Source organism: Elephantulus edwardii, unplaced genomic scaffold (assembly GCF_000299155.1).
Source record: "Elephantulus edwardii isolate Elephantulus edwardi_28Jun2011 unplaced genomic scaffold, EleEdw1.0 scaffold00259, whole genome shotgun sequence".
Classification (NCBI taxonomy): domain Eukaryota; kingdom Metazoa; phylum Chordata; class Mammalia; order Macroscelidea; family Macroscelididae; genus Elephantulus; species Elephantulus edwardii.
The window spans coordinates 1,742,119-1,766,087 of record NW_006400009.1 but is presented as its reverse complement, the minus strand read 5'-3'; the positions used below and the strand labels follow the sequence as shown (position 1 = coordinate 1,766,087).

At 39.5% G+C, this 23,969-nt stretch overlaps 1 pseudogene; it reads left to right on the top strand.

The window, feature by feature from the left end:
* Window positions 1-1,254: 1,254 nt before the first annotated feature.
* LOC102854652 lies at window positions 1,255-1,848 on the top strand (annotated as a pseudogene).
* Window positions 1,849-23,969: the final 22,121 nt, after the last annotated feature.

Sequence of the window (23,969 nt, the reverse complement as noted above, 5' to 3'; positions counted from 1 at the left end):
TGAAAGGCACACAAACATGGAGGACTCTCCTTCATAGGGTCGCTATGAGTCGCCTGTGACTCGATGGCGCTTAACAACAACAATGACATATCTGATAAGAGACTCATATCTAAAATTTAAGGAATACTTCAGCACCTCAACAAGAAAAAGGTAAACCACCAAATTGCAAAATGGACACAGGATATTAATAGATTCAGATAGCAACCAAACACATGAAGAAATGTTCAAATCCCTAACTATCAGAGAGATGCAAACAAAAATAATCATGAGATATCATCCCACCCCATCAACAATAGTCAAGTTCAACAGAACAGCAAACAATAAATGCTCGTCAGGTTGTAGAGAGATTGGAATACTTACTCACTACTGGTGGAAATGTAAAATGGTGCAACTACTATGGAAGGTGGTTTGACATTTTCTCAAAAAGTTAGAAATAGAGATACCGTTTGAATCAGCAATTCCAGTACTGGGAATATACCCTAAAGAAACTATTACTGCCATCCAAACAGGTATGTATGCATCCATGTTTATTGCTGCCTTATTTACAATAGTAAAGAGATGAAAGCAACCAAAATATTAATGGGTACAAAAACTAAGGTATATTCATACAACAGAATACTACACACACTGAAAAACAATGAACTCATGAAACATTACACAACCTGGGTGATCCTGCAGGACATTAAGGTTAGAAAAATATCTCAGTCACATAAAGATAAATATTGCGTAGCACCACTGTTATAAAGCAGGTCTGACATGAGGGTTTGGGAGGAGAAAGGTATGAGTAGATAGATAATAAACTGCAGTGGAACAATGAAGAAAAAACTGTTTAAACGGAATATATGATTAGGCATTGTATGTACGACAACAGCCCAGAGTAAGAGGTACATTGCAAAGAGGACTGAGGGGTGGGGTGGAGGAAAGTATCTGTGCAACAATGAGTGAATATTTAAACGAACAAACAAACAACCTGCTCTTTAGGCAAGAACAGGAGGGATAAACAGATACACAGCTACCTCCAGGCCAACCCTGTTCGCTGGTGCAGGTTGCCACACGCTGGTTATCAGAAGATTATGACCCCTATGCTGTTGAAGAGCCCAGCGATGAAAAGCCTGCTGTTAACTGCTATGAAGACGAAATGGACGTGCTTTTACATGAAACCCCTGACCGAAAATGAAAACTCATCAGAGAATGTCTCGCTGGGAAAGGGAATCGTCGAGTGATTTGCAAAAGAAATGGGAGCAGTGATCTTCCTCCAGAAATGGGAAAACTGGAGGAAGTCTGACAAAATAGTGTGATGGTGTATATTTTGATTCTGATTCTGAGGATGAAGACAAAACAGCACAGGTGACCAAGAAAAAAAAATAAGAAGAAATGACACCAGATTCCAACAAATGATGAATTACTTTATGATCCTGAAAAGGATAACAAAGATCAGGATTGAGTTGATGCACAAAGAAGAGGCTGTCATGGTTTTGGACTACACTGGCCACATCAACAACAGTCTGTACCTAATAGTGATTCTGCCTTGAATTGCCCATCCTCATGACCATGCTGTGCTTTGACTGCCAAAGGCATGAATCATATCAAACTCAATATAGAGCAATGTTTGTGATGAATTGTTCTGTCAATAAAGAAGAGATTCTAAGGTACAAAATCCCAGAAAACCAGAAAAAAAAGACAGGGCCATTAGAAGATGCAGTCTACTCATAGAGATGCTGCAAAGCAGGCAGAGAAAGAAGAAAAATTTACCACCCGGCCATGTGCACTGAATGTTACACAGAAGTGGCAGTCTATGATAAGGATGAAGACTTTCATTTTTTCAGTGGTTTAGCAAGTCATTCCTAAATAGTACAGTTGGCATTTACTTGCTCAGTGTTGTATATAAAAGGCAAGTACGGGCTTGCATTTTTCTCCTACAGATTGGTATCACTGACATTCTGAATTGTTCAAGAAGCAATGTTTTGGCTTTAAGATAATGATTGTTAGCCATCGTTTCCCTTATTCTTTTTTCTAAGTTTTCGCCAACACAATCAGTCTCCTTTTTGGTGGTCACTTTGAAACAGTGGACTTTTATTTATTAAATCTCTTTAGAATTAGAAAAAAATCAAACACAACACCTCAAAAACAAACAAAAAAGTGACCTGAGGGAAGTGGAAGAGAGGGAGGGATAGGGGATAAAATGTGCAACAATGAATGAATGAAAATCTATTCTGTAAACCGTTGTTAAAATCACAATTAAAATAAAAAAATTATTTAAATAAAATCAAAGAAAAAATTAACAACCCCTCCAAAAAAGCAACAGGAATTTATTCTTTCCTAGCTCTGAAAGCCAGAAATTTAAAATCAACATGTCACAGGACCACTCTCTGTGTGAAGTTTCTAGAAGAGGTTCTTATTTTCTTCTTCCTATCATCAGCAGTCTTGATGTTCCTTGCTTGTCCATATATCACTTTAATATCTGCTTCTATGTTCACGTGGCATTCTCTCTTTCTGTGTTCTCTATGTTTTTTCTTCTTCTTATAAGGATACCAGTCACTAAATTACGTCCACTTTTACACCAGTAATACCTTATCTTAAGTAATTATATCTGCAATTATCCCATTTCTGTATCAGGTTGCATTCAGAGGTTCTGAGTGTACCTACATTTTCTCAAGAAAATGCAAATAGATATATTGTTGATTGCCTTTGAGTTGAGCACGACTCATACTCACCCTATGAACAAAAGACCTGAAGCCCCTCTAAAACTGTTGACATTTATCAAATTTTATAGTTTCCAGAGGCATGTTGTTTAGGCAGTGGATGTCACTCCTGCTTCCAAACCTGCCATAATGTTATTGTTGTTATGTGCCATTGAGTTGCTTGCAATGTATGGCAACCCTATGTACAGCAGCTCTGAACTCCTCCCTGTTCTGAGCCAGTATCACTAAGTCTGACACACCAACCCCTATTGCCCCAGTTACTATATCGATTCATATCATCCAGGGTCTTCCTCTCCTGCGTTATCCGTCCCCCCTTCTCAGCATGATGTCCTTGCTGAAACTGAAGAAGACCTGAATCTATAGTCTTCAATATGGATTGAAGCTCAACGTCACGAAGATAAAGATTCTCACCATTGGGCCAATTGGCAACACCATATTAGATGGAGAGGAGATTGAGGCTGTTAACGATTACAGCTTGCTCAGATCCACAATCAACATTCTTAACACCAGCAGTCAGGAAATCAAAAGATGAATTGCATTGGGAAAATCTGCTGTCATGGACCTCTCTAGAGTGCTGAAGAGCAACGATGCCAGTCTAGAGACAAAGATGTGCCTAATCCAGGCCATGGTCTTCTCAATTATTTGTTATGCTTCAGAGAGTTGGACAATGACTAAGGATGACAGAAGAATAGATGCCTTTAAGTTGTGGGGCTGGAAAAGAGTCTTGAACATACCCTGGACTGCCAAGAAAACAAATAGACCTGTCTTAGAGAGGGTGAAACTAAGTCTCTCCTTGGAGGCTAGGATTTTGAAGCTCCACCTCACTTACTTTGGGCAAACACATAAAACTCCATTAAATCTAAAACTTATTTTTTAATAAATAACAAAATCATTAATAACAATCCCCCAGTTATGATTCTTTTTATGAGCAGGATATTTGGGTCAGGTGAAAAAAGAGCTGAAATCTTTCAACTATTGCGTTTTCTTTCTTTTTTTGTCCTAGATGTCTCATGCTGATCTGATACTACTGTTCGTTTTGCTCTATTTCTGGCACTGTTGATTCAGTCACTGGGTCCTTAGGATAGCTTGAAAATTGTAATATTGTGCTTACTTCTCCATAGGTACCTGATTACTATATCTGCCTCCTTGAACTAATACATAACTAATTTTCATCTATTAAACTCTTCAGTCATACTTGGCTAAACTCTTCAGTCATACTTGGCTAAAGTCTCACCCCTGGGGTTAAAAAAAGAAAACAGATTAAATATCCTCTGTATCCCTTACACAACGCATTTTCTAAATGCTTCAACATTCCAGACACTGTCCTATGAACATTTGCCCTTGCTGAAATGGCAGGCCCAGAGCTATAGACAGTTTTTGTATTGTATTTGGAACATAATTAAGTAGAATAATATTCCTTGGATTGTATATGCCTTTTAAATCTGCTCCTCAAAGTGTGTATCGTGTTGCTTTCTTTTAGGTTTCGTTATGTGAAGTGAGCTGAGAGTAATCAAGTGAGCACTGGTCGAGTAGTCCATAGGCTGTTGAGCTGCTTTCTAGACGCGCTGGTGGTTTGGATCCACCAAAAGCTCCTGAAAAGAAAGATGACCCATCTCCTCCCTTGTGATTTACTTACAGCCTTAAAAGTTCAGTGCAGGGTCAAAGGGTCAACTGTGTGTCAGTTTTGACTCAAAGACGATGAGTAAGAAAAATATAATTAAGCCATTTTTTAACGTCTTTGGGGAGCTCTGGTAGTCTTATCCCTTATGCTGCTAATGCAAAGACTGGACCATTGTGGAGGCTCAAATCTACAAGAATCTTCATGAAAAGATTAGAAAACACTTCCTCTGTAATTTGCTGAATGGAAATGAGTGAGTGTTATACATCCTTACCACTCCTTATTAAACCCATCTCATTGATGAAATTTCAAAGAATTCATTTAAATTCTTCAATTTATCCAGATATTTTGTCTCTTAGGAATCAACCATATCTTTGACTAATTTTCTGAGTAAATCAGTGTTTTCCCTATTGTGCAGAGAAAGCCTTAAACACATACTGAGGATACGTAATAATCAAACTATTTGTGTGTCTTTGTTTAGCAACTGGCTATGTATGTTTTTGTTGTTATTAAGTGTTGTCAAGTACAAACTAACTCATAGCTGAGCTCCCAGAGGCTGTAAATGTCATGGTAGGAGATTTCCTTGATCTTTGTCCCACAGAGCAGCTTGTGCAGAGATCAGCAAAATCATAACTCTCAAACAGGAATATATCACAATATTATTTTCCCCAGAGGGATCTGACTGAGGTATAAAATATTGTGTATCAACATCATGGAGTGTGATGGCACAAAGTCTTCATTTTTAATGCCAAGTCTAAAACAGAATATAGTAATAAAACCAAACTGTAGTAGAATAATCCTCAGGGGGAATACAGAAATTACAGTATTCAAATGTGAAAGCTGTAATTAGTTGCTACTGTTTTGTGTTCTGAAAAGTAAACCTTTCTGAACATTGCAGAGAAGTGACTTGAGAATTCTAGTGTTTTGAAAGATGTCTTTTTTTCTGTTTATATAATTCTTCTCCCAGGATTTAACCAGTCGGACTGTAAAAAGAGTGAGACAATTTTATCTGACTTCTATTAACTTCACAAAGGGGAATAGTCTCCATCAGCAGCATTCACAACAACAAATCAGTTCCTAAAAGGTCAAATGTAACCTTCATGCTCTCATACCTACCTCGACTAATTCCAACATTGACAATACTGCTCTATTGTTAGGTGCCATCAAGTTGAGCACAACTCATAGTGACTCCAACTCTGTTCTATCCTGCGCCATCCTCCCACTTCTTGATACACAAGAGCCCACTGTGTCAGTCATCATGTCAATCTGCCTGGTCAAGGTTCTTCTCCTTTCCCGACCCTCAACCCTTCCAGAATCATGTCCCTCTCCAAGCAATAGTCCTTCCTAGTAACATGCCCAAAGTATGTGAGGCGACGCCTCATCATCTTGCCTCAAAAAAGCACTCCAGCTGCACCCTCTCTGAGACATATCTGTTTATTCTCTTGGCTCTCCATGGGATGTTCAGTGCTCTTCTCCAACACCACAGCTGAAAGACATCAATTTTTCTTCTGTCATCCTAATTTATTGTCCAGTTTTCAGGTGCATAGCATGTGATCAGAAAGCCTATCACCTGAGTCAGATGTACCTTAGTTCTGAAACGGGAATTATATCGCCTCAATAATTTGGAGAGGTTTCAGTGCAATGTGTCTCCTTATTTCATGACTGCTGGTACTAAGGGTGTTAATAGTGCTTCCAAGCAAGATGAAGCTGTTGACAGTTTCAGTCCCTTCTCAATCCTTCTTGATGTTGCCTATCAGTCCAGTGGTAAGAATCATTGTTTTCTTGACATTGAGTTGCAATCCTTACTGAAGGCAGCATTCCTTGATCGTCTGCAACAAGTGCTTCAAATCCTCCTCACTTTCAGCAAGCAAGGTTGTGCCATCTGCATAACACAGGTTATGGATGAGTTTCCCTCCAATCCTGATGCCACGCTCCTCATCATAGAGTCCAACTTGTTGGAAAATTTGCTCAGCATACATATTGAATAGGTATAAAGAGAGAGTACAATCCTGACACACTCCTATCTCAACTTTAAACTATTCAGGGTGTCCCTGTTCCTTTCACACAACAGCCAGGTATAAGTTTGACATGAGCACAATAAAGTAGTCTTGGACTCTCATTCTTCTCAATGTCAACCACAACTTGTTATGATTCACACAGTCAAGTGTCTGTGCAAAGTCAATAAAGCACAAATAGACTGCTCTACTACTGAGTTCAAAATCTCTTGCAATCACCGAACAGATCTCACAGACTCACGCTCATGGATGTGGTGTTTACTAGATGAGTTAACAGATTTCAATTCAAGTTGGCAATATGATAAGATTCCTCAGTCCAGACAGCTTCTCAAATGTGCTCACAGAGCCTTTGGCCTTGATTCTCATGGCTTAGGTCACTGTTGCTAAGTTCCATAATTCCTTTCTGTTACGACATCTCCCCTCAGCTCTCCTGGAAACTTTGGCAAAATCCCTTGGCTCTGGTTCCACTGGACAGTAGTCCCAAGTCTCCTCTGTCTCACGCTGGTTCTCTGGTTCTCTACAGAGGAGGCGGCTGCTGTTGGGTGGCTCCTAGTCTGGTTTGTTTCTAAATCTCCTCAATTTAAACTTGTTGGGATGGGGAAAACTGACTAATCCTCTAGTGATTAATTTACACCTTCCTATTTTAAGTTTTTACCCAGTCATGTGGTGAAAGTCAAAACAAATGGCTATAAAAGCCATTTTAAACAATAAGCCCATGACTCTATACTGAGCCATCCTTGACTTTCCTGGAAAAGAATGATCTAAATGTAAGGGCTATAATGTTAATTATAATTTTCTAAATATGCTAAACAAAGCTATGTATTGTGTTAATTTGTATAACTTTAATTTTTTTTATATATCTTTTCTGTTTTCTGTTCAACTCTCAACATTCTGCCAAGCCTCCCTGTGCTTCCAGCCAACATTGACATTTTGTTGGTACTTCTCACTTATTTAAAGCTTCCTTTGGGTTGATTACTGCCTACCATTCACTCTCTACATTTATTAGAGTTGGCCACATGCATTCTTTGATTATGTCCTGTGAATAAAATGTGTTACTTGATTATGGGAAAATTCACAAGACTGAGGTGTGTCCTAAGCTTTTGCTTGGCTCTCCAGCTACTAGAACCCAAAGACCGTCAGTTACAGAGGTTTCAGTTGTCTTTTTCTTTTTAAATCTATCAAATTAATATGATCTAAAAACCAGCCCAAACCATGTCCACAAAACTCCCAAATAATAAAGTTGATTAATTTAATAACATACTCTATCTCATTTAATTATATTTGTGTATCCATAAACATACACGTACTTCAAAGGACTGGTCACCAGCTGTGACAAATCCAGTTTCATCATTCACCTTTCTAGGTGTATTGAGGAAAGAGGAATATTTGTCTTTTTAGAAACTATTTGAGTGCAAAATGAGACTGGCTTCTCATGCTGCCATGAAACATGCTTGGTTCACAGATGCAGAATTAATTTTGTGGTGTTTGACAGCTTATCCATCTTTGTTTAGCCTTGCAGTAGTTGAAATTGCCCACTGGGGGTAAGGTTAAGTTGTCTTTCTGAACAGCTTCAAGTCGTCTTTCTTTGTAGATCCAAAGGCAGCTGTGATGTTTCAAAAACAAACAAGAAATTTCTTACTTCTGAAAGGAAGGACACTGGAACTCTGAGAAGTAGGATGTCAGATCTGGATCTTTCCCTCCTCTTCTGACTGAGGAACCTATGGTATAATTGCCATTGCCTTTACTGGCTACCTCAAAGGAGACACAATTCTGTACCCCCATCCTGGAAAGGCATTCCAGTAATTAAGTTGCAAGTCAGATGGAAATGAAACAAACACGCTTGAGGATTCAAACACGTCAGTTGTTCATGAGATTTGTTTCTATGCCTTGATCACAGGAATTGGGAATGGCAAATTAATTTAATCTTGCATGTCAACTCAGAACAATTGTTATGCACTAGAGAAATGTGTGGAGAGTGTTAGGCTTATATTTGGATTTAGGATAAAGAGAAGCTTGATTGACTAGAATATCTGTCAAGAAAGAGCATGGGAGAAAGGGTCTGGCATCTGAATGCCTTGTATTTACCACCATAGGCAGAGATCTTCCTGGAATGAGCATTGGATCGTAATCCAATAATTATAGAGCATACAATGACATATTCACTATTAACCCTAATGTATAGAGGAAGTCTGAGGTAGTAGAATAGGCAATTTTTATTCTCAAAGAAAGTGTGAATGGAACAGTTTGGCATGTGCTGCCATAGACCACATTTCTACTTATCATTATCTTCTTTTTTTTTCTTTTTATTATAATTAGTCCTGTCTCCATACCTTTTCAACCTGTATGCAGAACAGATTATCCGGGAGGCTGGGCTCTATGAGGAGAAGTGTGGTGTCAGGATTGGTGGAAGATTCATCAACAATCTGCGATATGCAGATAACACAACCCTGCTTGCTAAAACTGAGGAGGACCTGAGCGCTTGCTGCAGAGGTTCAAGGACTGCAGCCTACAATATGGATTGAGGCTCAATGTCAAGAAGACAAAGATTCTCACCACTGGACCAATTGGCAGCATCAGGATGGATGGTGAAGAGATTGAGATTGTTCACAGCTTTAATTTGCTTGGCTCCACAGTCAACACTCTTGGCACCAGCAGCCAGGAAACTAAAACACATATTGCTATGGGAAAGTCTGCTGTTAGGGACCTCTCCAAAGTGCTGAGGAGCAATGGTATCTCTCTTGCTACTAAGGTGCATCCGATACAGACCATGGTCTTTGCTATCACTTGTTATGCATCAGAGAATTAGACAATGACAAGGGAGGATAGAAGGACAATTTATGCCTTTGAGCTGTGGTGCTGGAGAAGAGTATTGAGAGTACCATGGACTGCTAGGAAAACAAACAGATTCATCCTGGAAAGGGTTAAACCGGGCTGCTCCTTGGAGGCAAGGATTCTGAGGCTCCGTCTAACATACTTTGGACATGTTGTAAGGAGGGACCGGTCCTTGGAGAGGGACATCATGCTTGGTAGGGTGGAGGGACAGCGCAGGAGGGGAGGGCCCTCTAAGAGGTGGATTGACTCAGTGACTGGGGTAATCAGGATGGGAGTGTCAGAGACAGTGCGATTGGCACAGGACAGAACAGAGTTTAGAGCTGTTGTATATAGGGTCACTATCAGTTGCAAGCAACTAGACCGCACATAACAACAGCAATAACAACAACAACAATTATTATTATTCATTTTAATGAAAATTTACAGAGATTTGTATTTCCATTCATTCATTGTTGCACTTTTCTCCCTGCCCACCCCTCCCCTCCAATTCATTCTTCTCTTTGAAAAGTAAAAGAAAAATTCTTTCATTGTTGTACAATTCCTCCCCCCAAGTCCACTCCACTATGCAGCCTTCGTTCTGAACTCATGCCATGACAATAATACCTAATCATATATATCTTTTAAACAGTTCTCTCTCTCTCATCTGTTTCAATGCAATATACATAATTTATCCTATCTTTCTCAGTCTCCCCTCAACCCCTATGTCAGTCCCGTTTTACAACAGTGGCATTATGCAGTATTTGTCCTTTTGTGACCAAGATATTTCATTCAGCATAATATCGTTACCCTCTTAATACAAACACACTACATATTTAAACATATGCATAGTGACTTGAATACTGTAAGTCAATGCTCCCAACTTGGCAATTCCTCAATAACCCAGCATCCTCAATAACCCAGCATTCTAGTCCAGTGTTTGTCAAACTTTCATATGTATACAAACTGCCAGAGCATAGATTCTAATTAGTAGGACCAGGATGGAGCCTGAGATTCTACTGTACACAGTACTTGTCCATGAGTTACACTTTGCAGACTAAAGTTCAACACTTTCAAATGATTTCTCATTTCTCTTGAATAAAAACAAAACTTAGCTTAAAGGTTCTGTTTCTTATTGTCACCAAAAAAGCCTCATCTTCCTCTCATATCTGACCTTGCTCTTCCTAAAGCACCTCCATTAATTCCCCATTCAGATCTGTCTATTCATCTCTCTTTGTCAGTCCCAGGGCCTTTGCTTGTGCCATTCATTCTCTCTGGAATGCTCATTCATCTCCTCTTCACCTACATATATTTTACTTATCCTTTCGATCTCACTTCAAACATCACTCCCTGATCGCCTCACTAAACTATTTCTCTTTATTATCAACGGTTATAAAATACAATATTTTTTATGATGATAAATTTGTATCTGTCTTTTCTACTAGGGTATAAGAATAGGCTGTATAGGTCAAGGCTCTGGTATGTTTTTACTCATTAGCGTATTACCAAAGTACATGTTTCAAATCCACCAGCTGCTGCACAGGAAGACCAATAAGCAATCTCCTCACATGCCATTTACTGCTCTGAAAACCAATTGGAGGGTCACTAACAGGTCTGTTCTCACTCAATGATACACAGCAACATAACAATACATTACAAGATACACATTTTTAAAATAGTTTTTACTCACTAAAAATTTAGGCATGTTGTCAGTAGAGGCCAGTCCTTGAAAAAAGGCATCATACTTGGAAAAGTAGGGGATCAGCCAAGGAGAAGAAGACTCTCTCTGGTGTTAGCAGAGAGAGTGTTAGTGTTTTAAGCCATCAGTTAGCCCCTTTTAGTCTCTAGCTCCCTTAAATGCAAACACACACATCGTCTTGCAAATAAGCATTAGTTGTGGGACTAAGATAAGAGAAAGAATGCTTCCCACACTGGACAGAAAGACTTGAGGCAAGCAAGTCTTGTTGTGGCAAGGCCCTGATGAGAGCAAGATCCTGGTGGGGAGATTATGGCATCGCTGTGAACAAACGGTGGTAAAGTGTGGCCTGAGGCTTTTTGCATTTGTTCTGAATACAATTAAAGGTTTAGCTGTTCTTGCTGGATGTCTGAAGGAGAAGGTGACTTATAATTATTCAGAGGCAAACTTTGCTGGATGATTCGTATTTGACTGCTGAACTGAAACCAGAGCCTAGAGTTATTGAAGAATTGTGCCTTGGAATAATTGAGCTAAAGCCTGGATTTATATTGCGAGGTATTCTTTGCCTCTGCCATTCACTTCCATAATACACTCGATTGTTGGTATCATAACTGTGAGTCAGCAACAAATAAAAGAACCTCTTTGTTGACGTGGCTCTAGAGTTACTATAGTTCTGGGCTATAAGCTCTTTATCTGCTTTCTGCTGATAAAAAGAGGTGGCTATGCTATTCTTCTTCCCTCTGGCCCTTGCAGAGAGATGCTCATGTCCCTGTGCTCCCATGCTCAGTTTTCTCCTCTTTAGATACAGCAAATGCAACAATGGGCTTGAGTACAGTGGTGATTTGAGGGTGGCACAGATTCAAGCAAGGTTTAGATCTGTTGTACATAGGATTGCTACAAGTTGGAGTCAACTCAGCTGCAGAACTTAGCAAAGTGCTTCTTTCTTCAGTTTATAGACTTTGGGGTGTTTAGAAACAGCACAGCAAGAATTTGAGTAGGATTTTTCATGAAAGAAAACCCTTTCTCCTCTAACATGCCCTGTTTGGACAGAGACATTGAGCTGGACCAGAAGGTGGTTGAGGTTTGGGAAGGTCCCTGGTTGGTGAGAGATACATTCTTTAAATGTGATACTGAGTGTGGAGTTTTATTGTCTTGGAATATTATTCTTATCAACTCTCAAAGAATGAGGACATGATCAAATCCTGTCATATGTGGAATTCTGTTGTAGTCTTATATGACACTACTTATGTCCCTTTCCCCCAGTATTGATTTATAAGTTCTTTGGGACAGAAATTTGGTCTTATTTTCACTACTGTGAGCTTCATAACCAGTAAGAGTTTAAACATGTGTGAGACTGAATGAAATCTAAGAATGTGTATAGAGAAACCTGTAAAAGGGTTCTGTCTAGACCCAAATACTTCCCTGGGATTACTAGGACACAACAGCCCTGAACCATCTTGTGATTTAAATAAAAGGCAATGCTTCTCATTTTGTATTGGATTTTGGAAAGCTTAGCATCAAGTTCTATGTGAATATGTAAATTTTTTTGGGGGGGGAAACAATAACTTACTAAGTTGCTTTAATTTCTATTGAGAGCAAGGCAGAGTGCATGGAAATAGATAACAGACTTTTAGAGGGATATCTATTAATGTGGATGATGTGGTAGACACTCAATACATGTTAACCCTAATTATCTCTCTTCAAAAATTCAAAACTCTCAGTACCAAAAATTTAAAATGAGAAAGAAGAGTAATTATGTGACAAAGTCAGAAGACTAAGCTCTAGCCTTGTTGTTTTTGTTCTTGCTATGTGCCGTAGAATCGCTGGTGACTTATAGAGACCCTATGTATAGCAGCTCTGAAGCCTACCCTCTCCTGAGCCAGTTTCACTAATCTAACACACCAATCCCCACTGCCCCAGTCACTGTATCAATCCATCTCATCCGGGATCTCCCTTTCCTGCACTGTCCATCCACCCTTCCAACCATGATGTCCTTCTCCAAAGACCAATCTGTCTTAGCCATGTGCTCAAGTTATGTGAGACTGAGCTTCAAAATCCTAGCTGCGAAGTAGAAATTTGGTTTCACCCTCTCAAAGACAAACCTATTTGTTTTCTTGGCAGTCCATGGTATGTTTAAGACACTTCTCAGCACCACAATTTGAAGGTATCAATTCTTCTTCTGTCATCTGTAGTCATTGACCAGCTCTCTGATGCATAGCAAGTAATTGTGAAGACAATGGCCTGGATGAGGCTACCCAGCAGCTGGATTTTACAGAGGTTTGTTTGCTGGTTCTGGTGAGGATTAGCATGGAATGTTTACTGGCCAATGGGTAGGAGTTAATTTGATTTGGCCTTCTCTGTAAAAACACATTTGGGCCCTTGGGCCGCAGCCCTGAGGCCTGGTTTTAATTGGTTTTGGTCACACATTGTTCTAAGTGGTATAGCACTGGTCTCTCCATTTGCTGTACAGAGGTAACTCCTGGTTGCTGTGATGCTAAACACTTTGACAGTGATGCGTCAAATGTGATAATGGTTACCCAGGGTGAACAGTGTTTTGTGGAGTTCCCAGATTAAAACAGCCTTGGAAGCAGGAGTGGCAACCATTTCTGAAATAGCTTGCCTCCAGAAACTCTGTGAACGTGGAGAAATGATGGAAGTTATATAAAGGTACAGATCTTTCATTCATAGGGTCACTATGAGTCTTCTATGACTCTATGGCACTTAACAACACAGAGCTCTGTTGGCCTAGCAGATAGAAAGTGATGCTACCAAGACAAAGGTGAATGATTTTAATCTGTAGCTCTCAGGTCTGGTTTTAATTGTTTTTGGTCAAATATTGCTCTAAGTGGTATAGCACTGGTCTTTCCACTTGCTGTTCAGCGGTAACTCCTGTTTGATGTTGATGTGTCAAATGTGATAAAGGTTACCCATGGTGGCCGGTGTTTGGTGAAACTCTCCAATTAAAACAAGATTGGAAGCAGGAATGGCATCCTCTTCTGAAACAGCTTGCCTCCAGAAACTCTGTGAATGTGGAGAAATGATGAAGGTTATACAAGTATTCCCGTCTTTTGTTCATAGGGTCACTATGAGTCATCCACAACTCAATGGCACTTAACAAAAATCAACAGCAACAGTAGTCTCTAGACTGATTCTAGAGTGGTCCCTGACAACAGATTTTTCCCATTGTAATCCCCTTTTGATTTCCTGACTGCTGGTGTTAAGAATATTGATTGTGGAGCCTCCACCATCTGAGTAAACTGTAATTGTTAACAACCTTGATCTCTTCTCCATCTACCATGGTGCTGCCATTTGGCCTAGTGGTGAGAATAATTGGCTTCATGATGTTGGGCTTCAATCCATATTGAACACTACAGTCCTTGACCTTTGGCAGCAAGAGCTTCAAGTCTTCTTTCGTTTCGGCAAGCAAGGTTGTGTCATCTGCATAACCTAGGTTGTTGATGGGTCTTTCTCCAATCCTGATGCCACATTCTTCCTCATAGAGCCCAGGATAGAAAAAAAAAAGGGCTAAGAAATTTTGAAAAATATGTTCAAATTTCCTCAATTGGTTAATAACTGTATTAGTTTCTCAAGGCTTCTATAACAAATTATCAATTCAATGTCTTAAAACAAATTTATTTTGTCAAATTAAAAGAGTCTCTCTATCTTTATCTCTCTCACCCGCTCTACTGATGCTCTATTGTGTTTCCCAGGCTGCAAATCAATATCCAAGGAGGAGATGGTTCATTTTTCTTCTGTTGAGCTGCTGGTAGATTTGAACTACTAAAGATATATCGCCCTTGTGTTAGCAGTGCAACTCTCTATTGGTTATGTCACTAGGGCTCCCTACTGAAAACCAGAAATCTAAAATCAAGTATCAGCAGGGCTTTGCTCCATTTGAAGGCTGTGAAGATACTGCTTTGCCTCTTTCTCACTGCTGGTAACCGTGGTAATCCTGGATGTTCTTGATTTGTAGCTGTATCCCTCCAATGTCTGCCTTCTTCGCTCTATTTTCCCTTGCCCTTTCTCATTAGAACATCAGTCATTGGACTCTGAGTAATCTCATATGATCTCATTTCTATTTAATTACATCTTTAAAGACCTATTCCTATTAAGATTGTAGTCTGAGGTTCCATGTGGGACTTTATTCTTTTGGAAGATGTTATTCAACTCAGTACAATGACTGTTCAGGACCAAGTGTTAGATCTAGTTCAAAGCCATCTTCTTTATATTACACTGAAATAGCTGCCTCTGAAGATCCTTTTTGCTAAGGATATTTTCCATAATAACTTACAAAAGATTAGTCTCTCCTTGGAGAGAATTACTCTGATAGACACTAAAGTTAATTTGGAAGTTTGTCTTAAAAGTACTCTGGTGGTTGATTTATATAGAAGAATTGCTAAATAGTCAATTTAGAGAAGGTGTAATTAGTGGATTTAAGTTTTAAAAAAGAATTATGCTTTGAGAACATTTGAGATTATGCTCGGCAAATATGCAGAGAAGAAGGATGACCAAATAGGCTTGGATTTAGTCAACCTGGAATTTCTATTCTCACAGCAACAACTTCCTCATCCATAATCATTTTCCCTCCAGCCAGCTCCTGAAACTCATTGGCAAGAAGAACGCTTACCTTGCAAAATACCTCCTCAGTTTCAGGACCAGTGCAAAGCGCAACAGTGTCTCTCAATTGCTTGTTTGATGTTAACATTATTCTCAGAATTACATCTCATCCAACATGATATTTTAATGAGCTTTTGTCTATTCTTGTTAAGTCAGTTGGAGCTGAGCTAATGAAACACAGAAATGAGGAGAGGTAGTCCTTAGTAAAGTTGGCCATCTTCATAATTCATTAACTACTCTCTATTCACTCTAACAGTGAGATGTTGTGGATTCTGAGACTGTGAGAATGCTCTTTTCTAAATGTGGCCTCTCTACCCCCGGTACTTCTATGTGATGGCTTGGGGACAGAGAGGGAGGTACGTAACATCATATAGTCTCCTCACCCAGGGCCTGATGAAAAATCACACGTCTATCAATATATTGTATTAGAGTGGCTTGCATGTGGCTATAGTTCTGAAAACTAAGCTCCTAGGATTTCAAAAGCCAGCAGAATCAGTTATGATGGACAGTTTTCAACAGAACTTCTAAACTAAGAATAATTAGGTGGAAAAGATTGACAATTTCTAAAAATTCGCCAATGAAAGCCTTATAGACCATAAGAGATTATTGTTTGATGTCATACTGGGAAAATGAATGTCCTTGTTAGAGGCTCTCAAAGTACACAGTGGCCAGCTGCAACAATCAAATTGAAAATATCAAGGATTATAAAGATAGTATAAGAAGGGGCAACATTTTGTTCTGTTGTGCATGGGATCACTATGAGTCAGAACTGACTCAATGGAGACTACAGTAACAACATTAAAGAGGACAAGAGGAAATTGACTGCTTCAGGAGCCAGGATATGCATTAAGACTCTGAGTCAGCACTTCATAAAAATGGCAAGTAAGGGAACGCAACTTGGCCAACTTTCTGGATTGGCATGCAAGGAGAGAGCTTTGAAAAAAGGGGGAGCCCTGCCATATAAGGTTTAAAAGTCCACTAAGGAGAGGCATATATTCAGCCTACTACCATCTCCCTTCCCTGCTTCCCATCCAATGGAAAAACTTCCCCTTTCATGCCCCATAGAAACAGTTCTCCTTGGTGATAGATTTTCACCCCTGACCTCCCTCTGATGACATAATCTCTCTTTCTATCTCATTTGTAGTTCTTAGGCCCTGGGGAAAAATTCTTTATGGCTAATTCTTGGCACTTCCTTTTTAAACTCATCAGTCATTCACACTTTATAATAAACATTTAAAAAAATTAAGAACTGTTAAGGAAACACTTATATATTCTAAAATAAAAAGAAAAAAATATGAGTTATTTCCCCCTAAAATAAGAAAAGGAAACAAACTTTTTTTTGGAGAAAGTGCAGCCAGAGTGCTCCTTAGAAGCAGAGATGCTTTGGTCTCATAGGCTTTGGTCATGTTGCTAGGAGGGTGTTCCTTGGAGAGGGACATCATGCTTGGGCAGATAAAGGGTTGGCTAAAGAGAGGAAGATCCTCAACCGGACAAGAACAAAAAAGAAACGGTTTGACACAGAGAACCAAACATTGATTTCAACAACATTGTTAAGGGTCAGAGAGAGCTTTCTAGAGATGTAGATGGAAGGAAACGAGGAGGAAATGGAGGAACAAGAAAAGGATAAAGTAAAGCAATCCAGAAAGCTGTAAATGTCCTTCAAGTTAATCAGAAAGTTTTGTCCCTCTGAATTACTTTGAGAGCATCTAAGCATGGTTACCAAGAGGATTGGCGTGTTCTTGTAGAGCAAATGCATTGCAAGAAGTCATTAGAATATGAATCCTAGAGTTGGGGAAATCTTGGTTTAAATCTAAGATTTTCTCCTTTATAGAAAGTTACTTAATTTAGAAAATGCAAACTGTGGCTGACTCTAAGAAGAATGGGAATCCCAGAACACTTCGTTGTGCTTATGTGAAACCTATACTTGGACCAGGAAGGAGGTAATTGTCAGAACAGAGCAAGAAAATACTGCATTGTTCAAAACTGGAAAGAGTATGCATCAAGGATGTGTCCTATCTCCATATCTTTTCAATCTACATGTGGAACAGATTATCCAGGAGGCTGGACTCTATGAGGAGAAATGTGGCATCAGGATTGGAAAAAGACTCATCAGCAATCTGCGTTACACAGATGACACAACCCTACCTGCTGAAACTGAGGAGGACCTGAAGTGCTTGCTGCAGAGGGTCAAAGACTGCAGCCCTCAATATGAACTGAAGCTCAACATCAAGAAAACAAAGACTCTCACCACTGGGGTAATTAGCATCATGATAGACAGTGAAGAGATTGAGATTGTTCACAGCTTCGGTTTGCTTGGCTCTACAATCAACACTCTTGGCATCAGAAGTCAGGAAAATAAAAGACAAATTGCATTAGGAAAGTCTGCTATCAGAGACCTCTCCAAAGTACTGAAGAGCAATGGTGTCTGTCTGGAGACTAAGAAGGTCTTGTCTGGTTGAGGATTTTCCTCTCTTTAGCCAACCCTTTACCTGTCCAAGCGTGATATAAGGAGAATTAATGCCTTTGAGCTGTGGTGCTGGAGGAGAGCACTGAATATACCATGGACTACTAGGAGAACAAACAAGTTCGTACTGGAGAGGGGGAAGCTAGGCTGCTCCCTGGAGGCAAGGATTCTGAGGCTTCATCTGACATACTTTGGACATGTTTCAAGGAGGGATCAGTCCTTGGAGAGGGACGTCATGCTTGAAAGAGTAGAGAGACTACGCAGGAGAGGAAGACCCTTGATGAGATGGATTGATTCAGTGACTGGGGTAATGGGGATGGGTGTCTCGGAGACAATAACATTGGCAAAGGATAGAGCAGGGTTTAGGGCTATAGTATGATATATGGTTGCTATGAGTCGCAGACGACTTGATGACACATAACACCAACAACAATATCTTCATTTAGAACATATGGATAGTAATAACCTGCAAACAGCCTTTCTGGGAAGATTAAATTAAGGCCACAAGTATGTAGCGTGTTTAACACAGTCCTCAGGTAAAATATACCATGAACTGTCAAAAGACTGCTTTTGGAGAAATGAAACCAGAATGCTCCATAGAAGAAAGGGTGATGAGGTTTTATCTCTTCCTGTACCAGTCAGATCTGATTTAACGGTACACACAAAAAAGTAATAAAATTAAAAAAAGAGGAAATGGAAAAAGATGAAGACTTTCCCTTGAGATGAATTGAGATAGTGACTTCAACAATAGGTATAAACTCAGTAGAGATTGTGAGGAAGGGACCAGACCAGGCAGGGTTTGGTTTTAGTGTACATAGAGATATCAGGCTGTTGTTAGGGACCATTCAATCAGAAGAGACTCATTTCTGACCCTCCCATCTTTCCCCCATAGTGTATTTGCACTACATGCTTTTAGTTTGGCAGCACAATTCGTTGCCATTAAGCCACCAGAGCTCTCTAGGGACACTAGTAATTAGAGTCAACTAGATGACACCAACAAGTGTTTTTCTCTTCTTACATATTCTACAAAACAATCAGCAAGGCACTGAGAGGGGCCTCACATGGCTCTTGCTGCAAAGCTGGCTTCCTGTAGAAGACTCACAGTACAAGATTAGATTGATCCTATGATCCTGCTTAACTGATTAGCCCCTGTGTCTGAAGTCTTCTTTTCTCCTAGGGATTTACAGATTCTGTTCTATCTGTTTTTTTGTTCTGATCCTTTCAATCCAAACACTTTGGTGGCAGCAAAAGCCTGGAAGAGCTGCTTGTGCCAGCAGCCAGGCTCCCTGACTCTCTGGAACCCCTTGTCCAGTAGTTCCAGTGCTGCTACTTGCCACTGCACTATCTGCTATCTGTGTCTGTCTGTTTATATCTCTCTCCAGCTTTTCCTAGTCTGCTTATATTTGTTTCTTTGTAGTCTTTCTTCTTTTTTCCCCAACAATCTCACTCCTCAACCAACCAGATGCAGCTGGTGGGGAATTTGAGATGCAATCCAGGCGAAGCTGAGTGGATCATGTGGTTTGGCTCATATGGTACTTGCAGATCAGAGATTCAGAGATTGCACAGAGAATTGATTTGAAAAGTGGCAGCCTTCCTCTTTTTCTAAAACTACTTACATTTCTTAAGCTAGATGTAGAAGGGAAAATTCTTCTTTACAAACCCCACCAGTAATTTGGGAGAGAGTTTTTGTCCTAGATATTCTCAGCTCTGCAGCTGAAAATGTAACAGGCAGGAAGCTAACTTTGGAACAGTTGGAGGGTTTACCCTTTGACATAAGCATACATTTTCTTTCCTAGCTGAATCCCTATTATATAAAGGTCCATATGTTAAAACTTCACTGGAAAAGGAGTAAAGTCTGTCTAAGTTTAGACTCTGTCTGGCTAGACGGGCCTTCTGAAGCCAGGGTATGAAATGAACACTGGTAAGATAAGAAGGTTACTCTGCAAGTGAAGGGCTGCAGTGTTTATTGCTCAGGAAAGCTGGGTTCCCAGATTTCTTTGTGACTTTAAGTGAGTAGGTCACTGGACTTCTTTGGACGTCAGTTTCTTCCTTAGTAAAGGAGAGGGTTGTACCCACTGTTTCTAAGTACTTTTTAGTGTGATGGTATTATCAGTCAGTAATGTGGCTGGCCAGAGAAAGAAGAGAATGAGCTTTGCATTCAGGGTGACCTTGTTATTTAGGACATTCTCCAAAATGTGTGTATAAATAGACTTTTCCTGTCATCACTGGTGTCACTAGGCTGGTGTCACTCAGGACAGTAATTCATTTTGGTATCACTCCTCAGCTCCGTGAACCTCTTCCCTCAACAGAACATTTTTATAAAATTTTAAACATCCTCACCAAATTTAAATATAGAACCATGTGTAATAAATACAGCTGTATGTTGCTTAAACGCAATCTTTCTTCTTAGGCTGTGTGAATACGAACAATACAATTTGCATTGTAGAATCTTTCTCCGCTGAACTACAACATTATTACATTTAATCTTATTAGTATTTGAGTAGGAGCGTTTTTATTTTTATCTTTCTTTTTCTTTAATTACAACTTCATTTTAAAAGAAGTTATTAATACAGGTTCATAAATACTAGTCACAAAATTGTAGCTGCAACACCAGCCTATTTGATAAAATCAACAACAGAAAGGAAAGCAGCAACATATGTTTGAAGCACATGGAGATAACACGTGATTTAAAGCTTCATTGTAATTGGATCCTAGTGACAGCTCTGAGAGAAGCACATGGTAATGTTTTTAAAAGTAAAACTAATAGAGAATCTTAACATTGTAGATCTATTGATAGATGGAAGCTAAGCTTACAAAATGCTTTTGTTGTTAGAACTGACTACAGAGATTTTCTTTTTATAAAAATAGCAAATTTCTTCTGAAAGGTAGCACAGAAGCTTTATAAAGTTATTTTGGTGTTTGTTTCCTCTTCTAACAGAGTCACCTGTGCTTGTCCCTCCCCCTGGTGATGCCACTTTGCACTTGTAGAGCTAAAGTTTGTAAAGAACTAGCCCATAAACTCAAAGCTGCAATTTAAAGTAATGGACATTATTTTTGTGATTCTTGCTTATTTTATTATTTTTTTTTTCAGATAATGCACAGAAGCCATAAAAGAGTAAGAGATAAATTCTTGTGGCAGGCAGAAGATAGATATAGGAACATACACATATGGAAACAAATTCCTCCACGTCAATCTAAAAATGGAACAAGGAGCCTGATTGGTCAAAGTACTCTACAGTTGTCTGCCAACCTAAAGGTCAAATCCACCCAAGTAGCTCCAACGGACCTTTGTGTAATTCATAAAGATTGTAGCCAAAAAAGCGTCTACGGATTAGTTTTTACATGACCTAGAGCCAGAAGCAGGTAACAATCATACAATGGTACAAAACTCAATAAACTCAGCTGCTAACTGAAAGGCTAGAGGTTAGAGGTCACCTATCGGCTAGCACCATGGAAGAGAGGGCTGGTGGTCTACTTCGCAAAGATCACAGCCATGGGAAACTCTCAATTCTAATCTTTTCCATGAGGGCGCATCCATAATCTTGGAGTTGACTGTATGGTATCTGTTTATAGCCCAAAAATGATTTTTTTTCTCAAACCAATGTATCTTAGGCATTAACAATAACAGGAATTAGATACCTATTCACATTCCACACCATTTAGAGTGCACTCAAAGTGTGGGCGTAATTTCATAGTTGTCCATGACCACATCACTGTCTGTAATGAATGGACTCTTCTCCCGTCACATTACCGTCTATAACCAATGGACACTCCAACAGTTCCGCTCTGAATGTGAGCTCCTTTCTCTCCCTCGACAGCCTGGCCTTTCCTGATTACTCAGCTCCTCCATTACCCCAACCCCAGTGTTGGTTTGTGTGTAGCTTTGGTTTTCCTGGCACGAAATCCAAACTTGAATCTACAGAATCCAAAGCCCTAAAAAACCCCAACTTTTGACTCTCTATCAATTTAAATTTTCAGGGGATAGAATTTAATTCATGCCTGTTTGAGCAAAGCTTTGGAGTGAGAGCTGTTTGATGTGATACTAATATGGTTTACCATGCCTGCCCTTTTAACACAGGTACCAAAACCAAAATAAACTCATAGAGACTATGGAGTTAGTTTCCATTAAAATTTCTGAGGCTATCAATCTTTAAGGAAGGAAACTGTCCATCTTTCTTCCTCTGAGCAGCTGGAGAATTTACACTGCAAATATTCTAGTAAGCAGCCTGATAGAGTAGCTTCTACAAATAGTGTTGTTGTTATTGCCATCGAGTTGCCTGTGACCCATAGCGACCCTATGTACAACAGCCCTAAAACCTGTTCTATCCTGTGCCAATTTCATTGTCTCTGACACACTTACCCCATTACCCCAGTGACTGAATCAATCCATCTCATTGAGGGTCTTTCTCTCCTATGCTCTCCGTTCATCCTCCCAAGCATGCATCCCTCTCCAAGGACTGATCCCGCCTTGTAACATGTCCAAAGTATATCAGATGAAGCTTCAGAATCTTTGCCGCCAAGGAGCAGCCTAGCTTCACCCTCTCTAGGACAAACCTGTTTGTTCTTTCAGCAGTCCAGGTATATGCAATACTCTTCTCCAACACCACAGCTCAAAGGTATCAATTCGCCTATCATCCTGAGTCATTGTCCAGCTCTCTGATGCATAGCAAGTGATTGCAAAGACTGTGGTCTGTATCAGACACACCTTATTCTCCAGACATCATTGCTCTTCAGTACTTTAGAGAGATCTCTAACCACAGACTTTCCCATTGCAATTCGTCTTTTAATTTCCTGGCTGCTAGTGCCAAGAGCGTTGATTGCGGAGCCAAGCAAAATAAAGCTGTGAACAATCAATCTCAATCTCTTCACTATCCATTATGATGCTGCCAATCAGCCTAGTGATGAGAATTTTTGTTTTCTTGATATTGAGCCTCAATCTATACTGATGCAGTCCCCGACCTTCTACATCAAGCTCTCCAGATCCTCCTCAGTTTCAGCAAGCAGGGTTGTGTTATCTGCATAATGCAGATTGTTGATGAGTTTAACTCCAGTCCTGATGCCACACTCCTACTCATACAGCCCAGCCTCCCGGATAATCTGTTCTACATAAAGATTGAAAAGGTATGGAGATAGGACACCTCCCTGCCATATACCCTTCCCAATTTTGAACCATGCAGTGTTTCCTTGCTGTATTCTGATGACTGCCTCCTGGTCCAATTATAGGTTTCACATTAACACGATCAAGTGTTCTGGGATTCGCATTCTTCTCAGAGTTATCCACAGTTTGTAGAGGGAGGGAATTTTCAGAAAATAAGGCTGTGAACAAAATGCTTACTAAAGAACTGAAGAAAAATTATTTTGCAAAATCTAATATATAAAGCAAAACATTTTTAAATAATCTTTATGTTGTAATGCCTTCTACTGTCTCTTCCCAAAGAAATAAAAAATGAAAACCATTGACCTAGAATGATCTTTTAGCATAGAATAATAATGAATCTGTATTTTAATTTCCATTTAATTTTCATGTCTCTAAACTTATCAAATTGAGAAAACCTTACACAAAAATTTAAGGAATGATTCAGACATAAAAGATAGTTTAAAAATTTTGTCTGTCCCTTAAACAATTTTCCAAAAACATCAATTTTCAAGTCAAGAAACATTTTTCTCTTTCCATGTTAAAAAAATAAAAAGAAAAACACATTTAATAATAAGACATCCTGGTGGCCTGGTGGTAAGTACTGTTCTGCCAATGCAAAGGCATCTGGTTAACATCCACCAGCTGCTCTATGATCTAGACAGGCAATTTGTTTTTCCCCCCAAGTGATTTACAACCTCTGAATATCTGCAGGAGGGTTAGCTATGAGTCAATTCTGACTCTCTGGCATATAACAACTACAATGACATAATTAATTTGATCAACCTTTATTGACTGCTTCCTAAATGCCAAAGGAACTCTAGGGTTTGAGTGGATAAGGAACTGAACTGCCAACCCATCCACCCACTGTTCTGCAGGAGTGAAAATGGACTATCTCCTCCTGTTCAATTCACA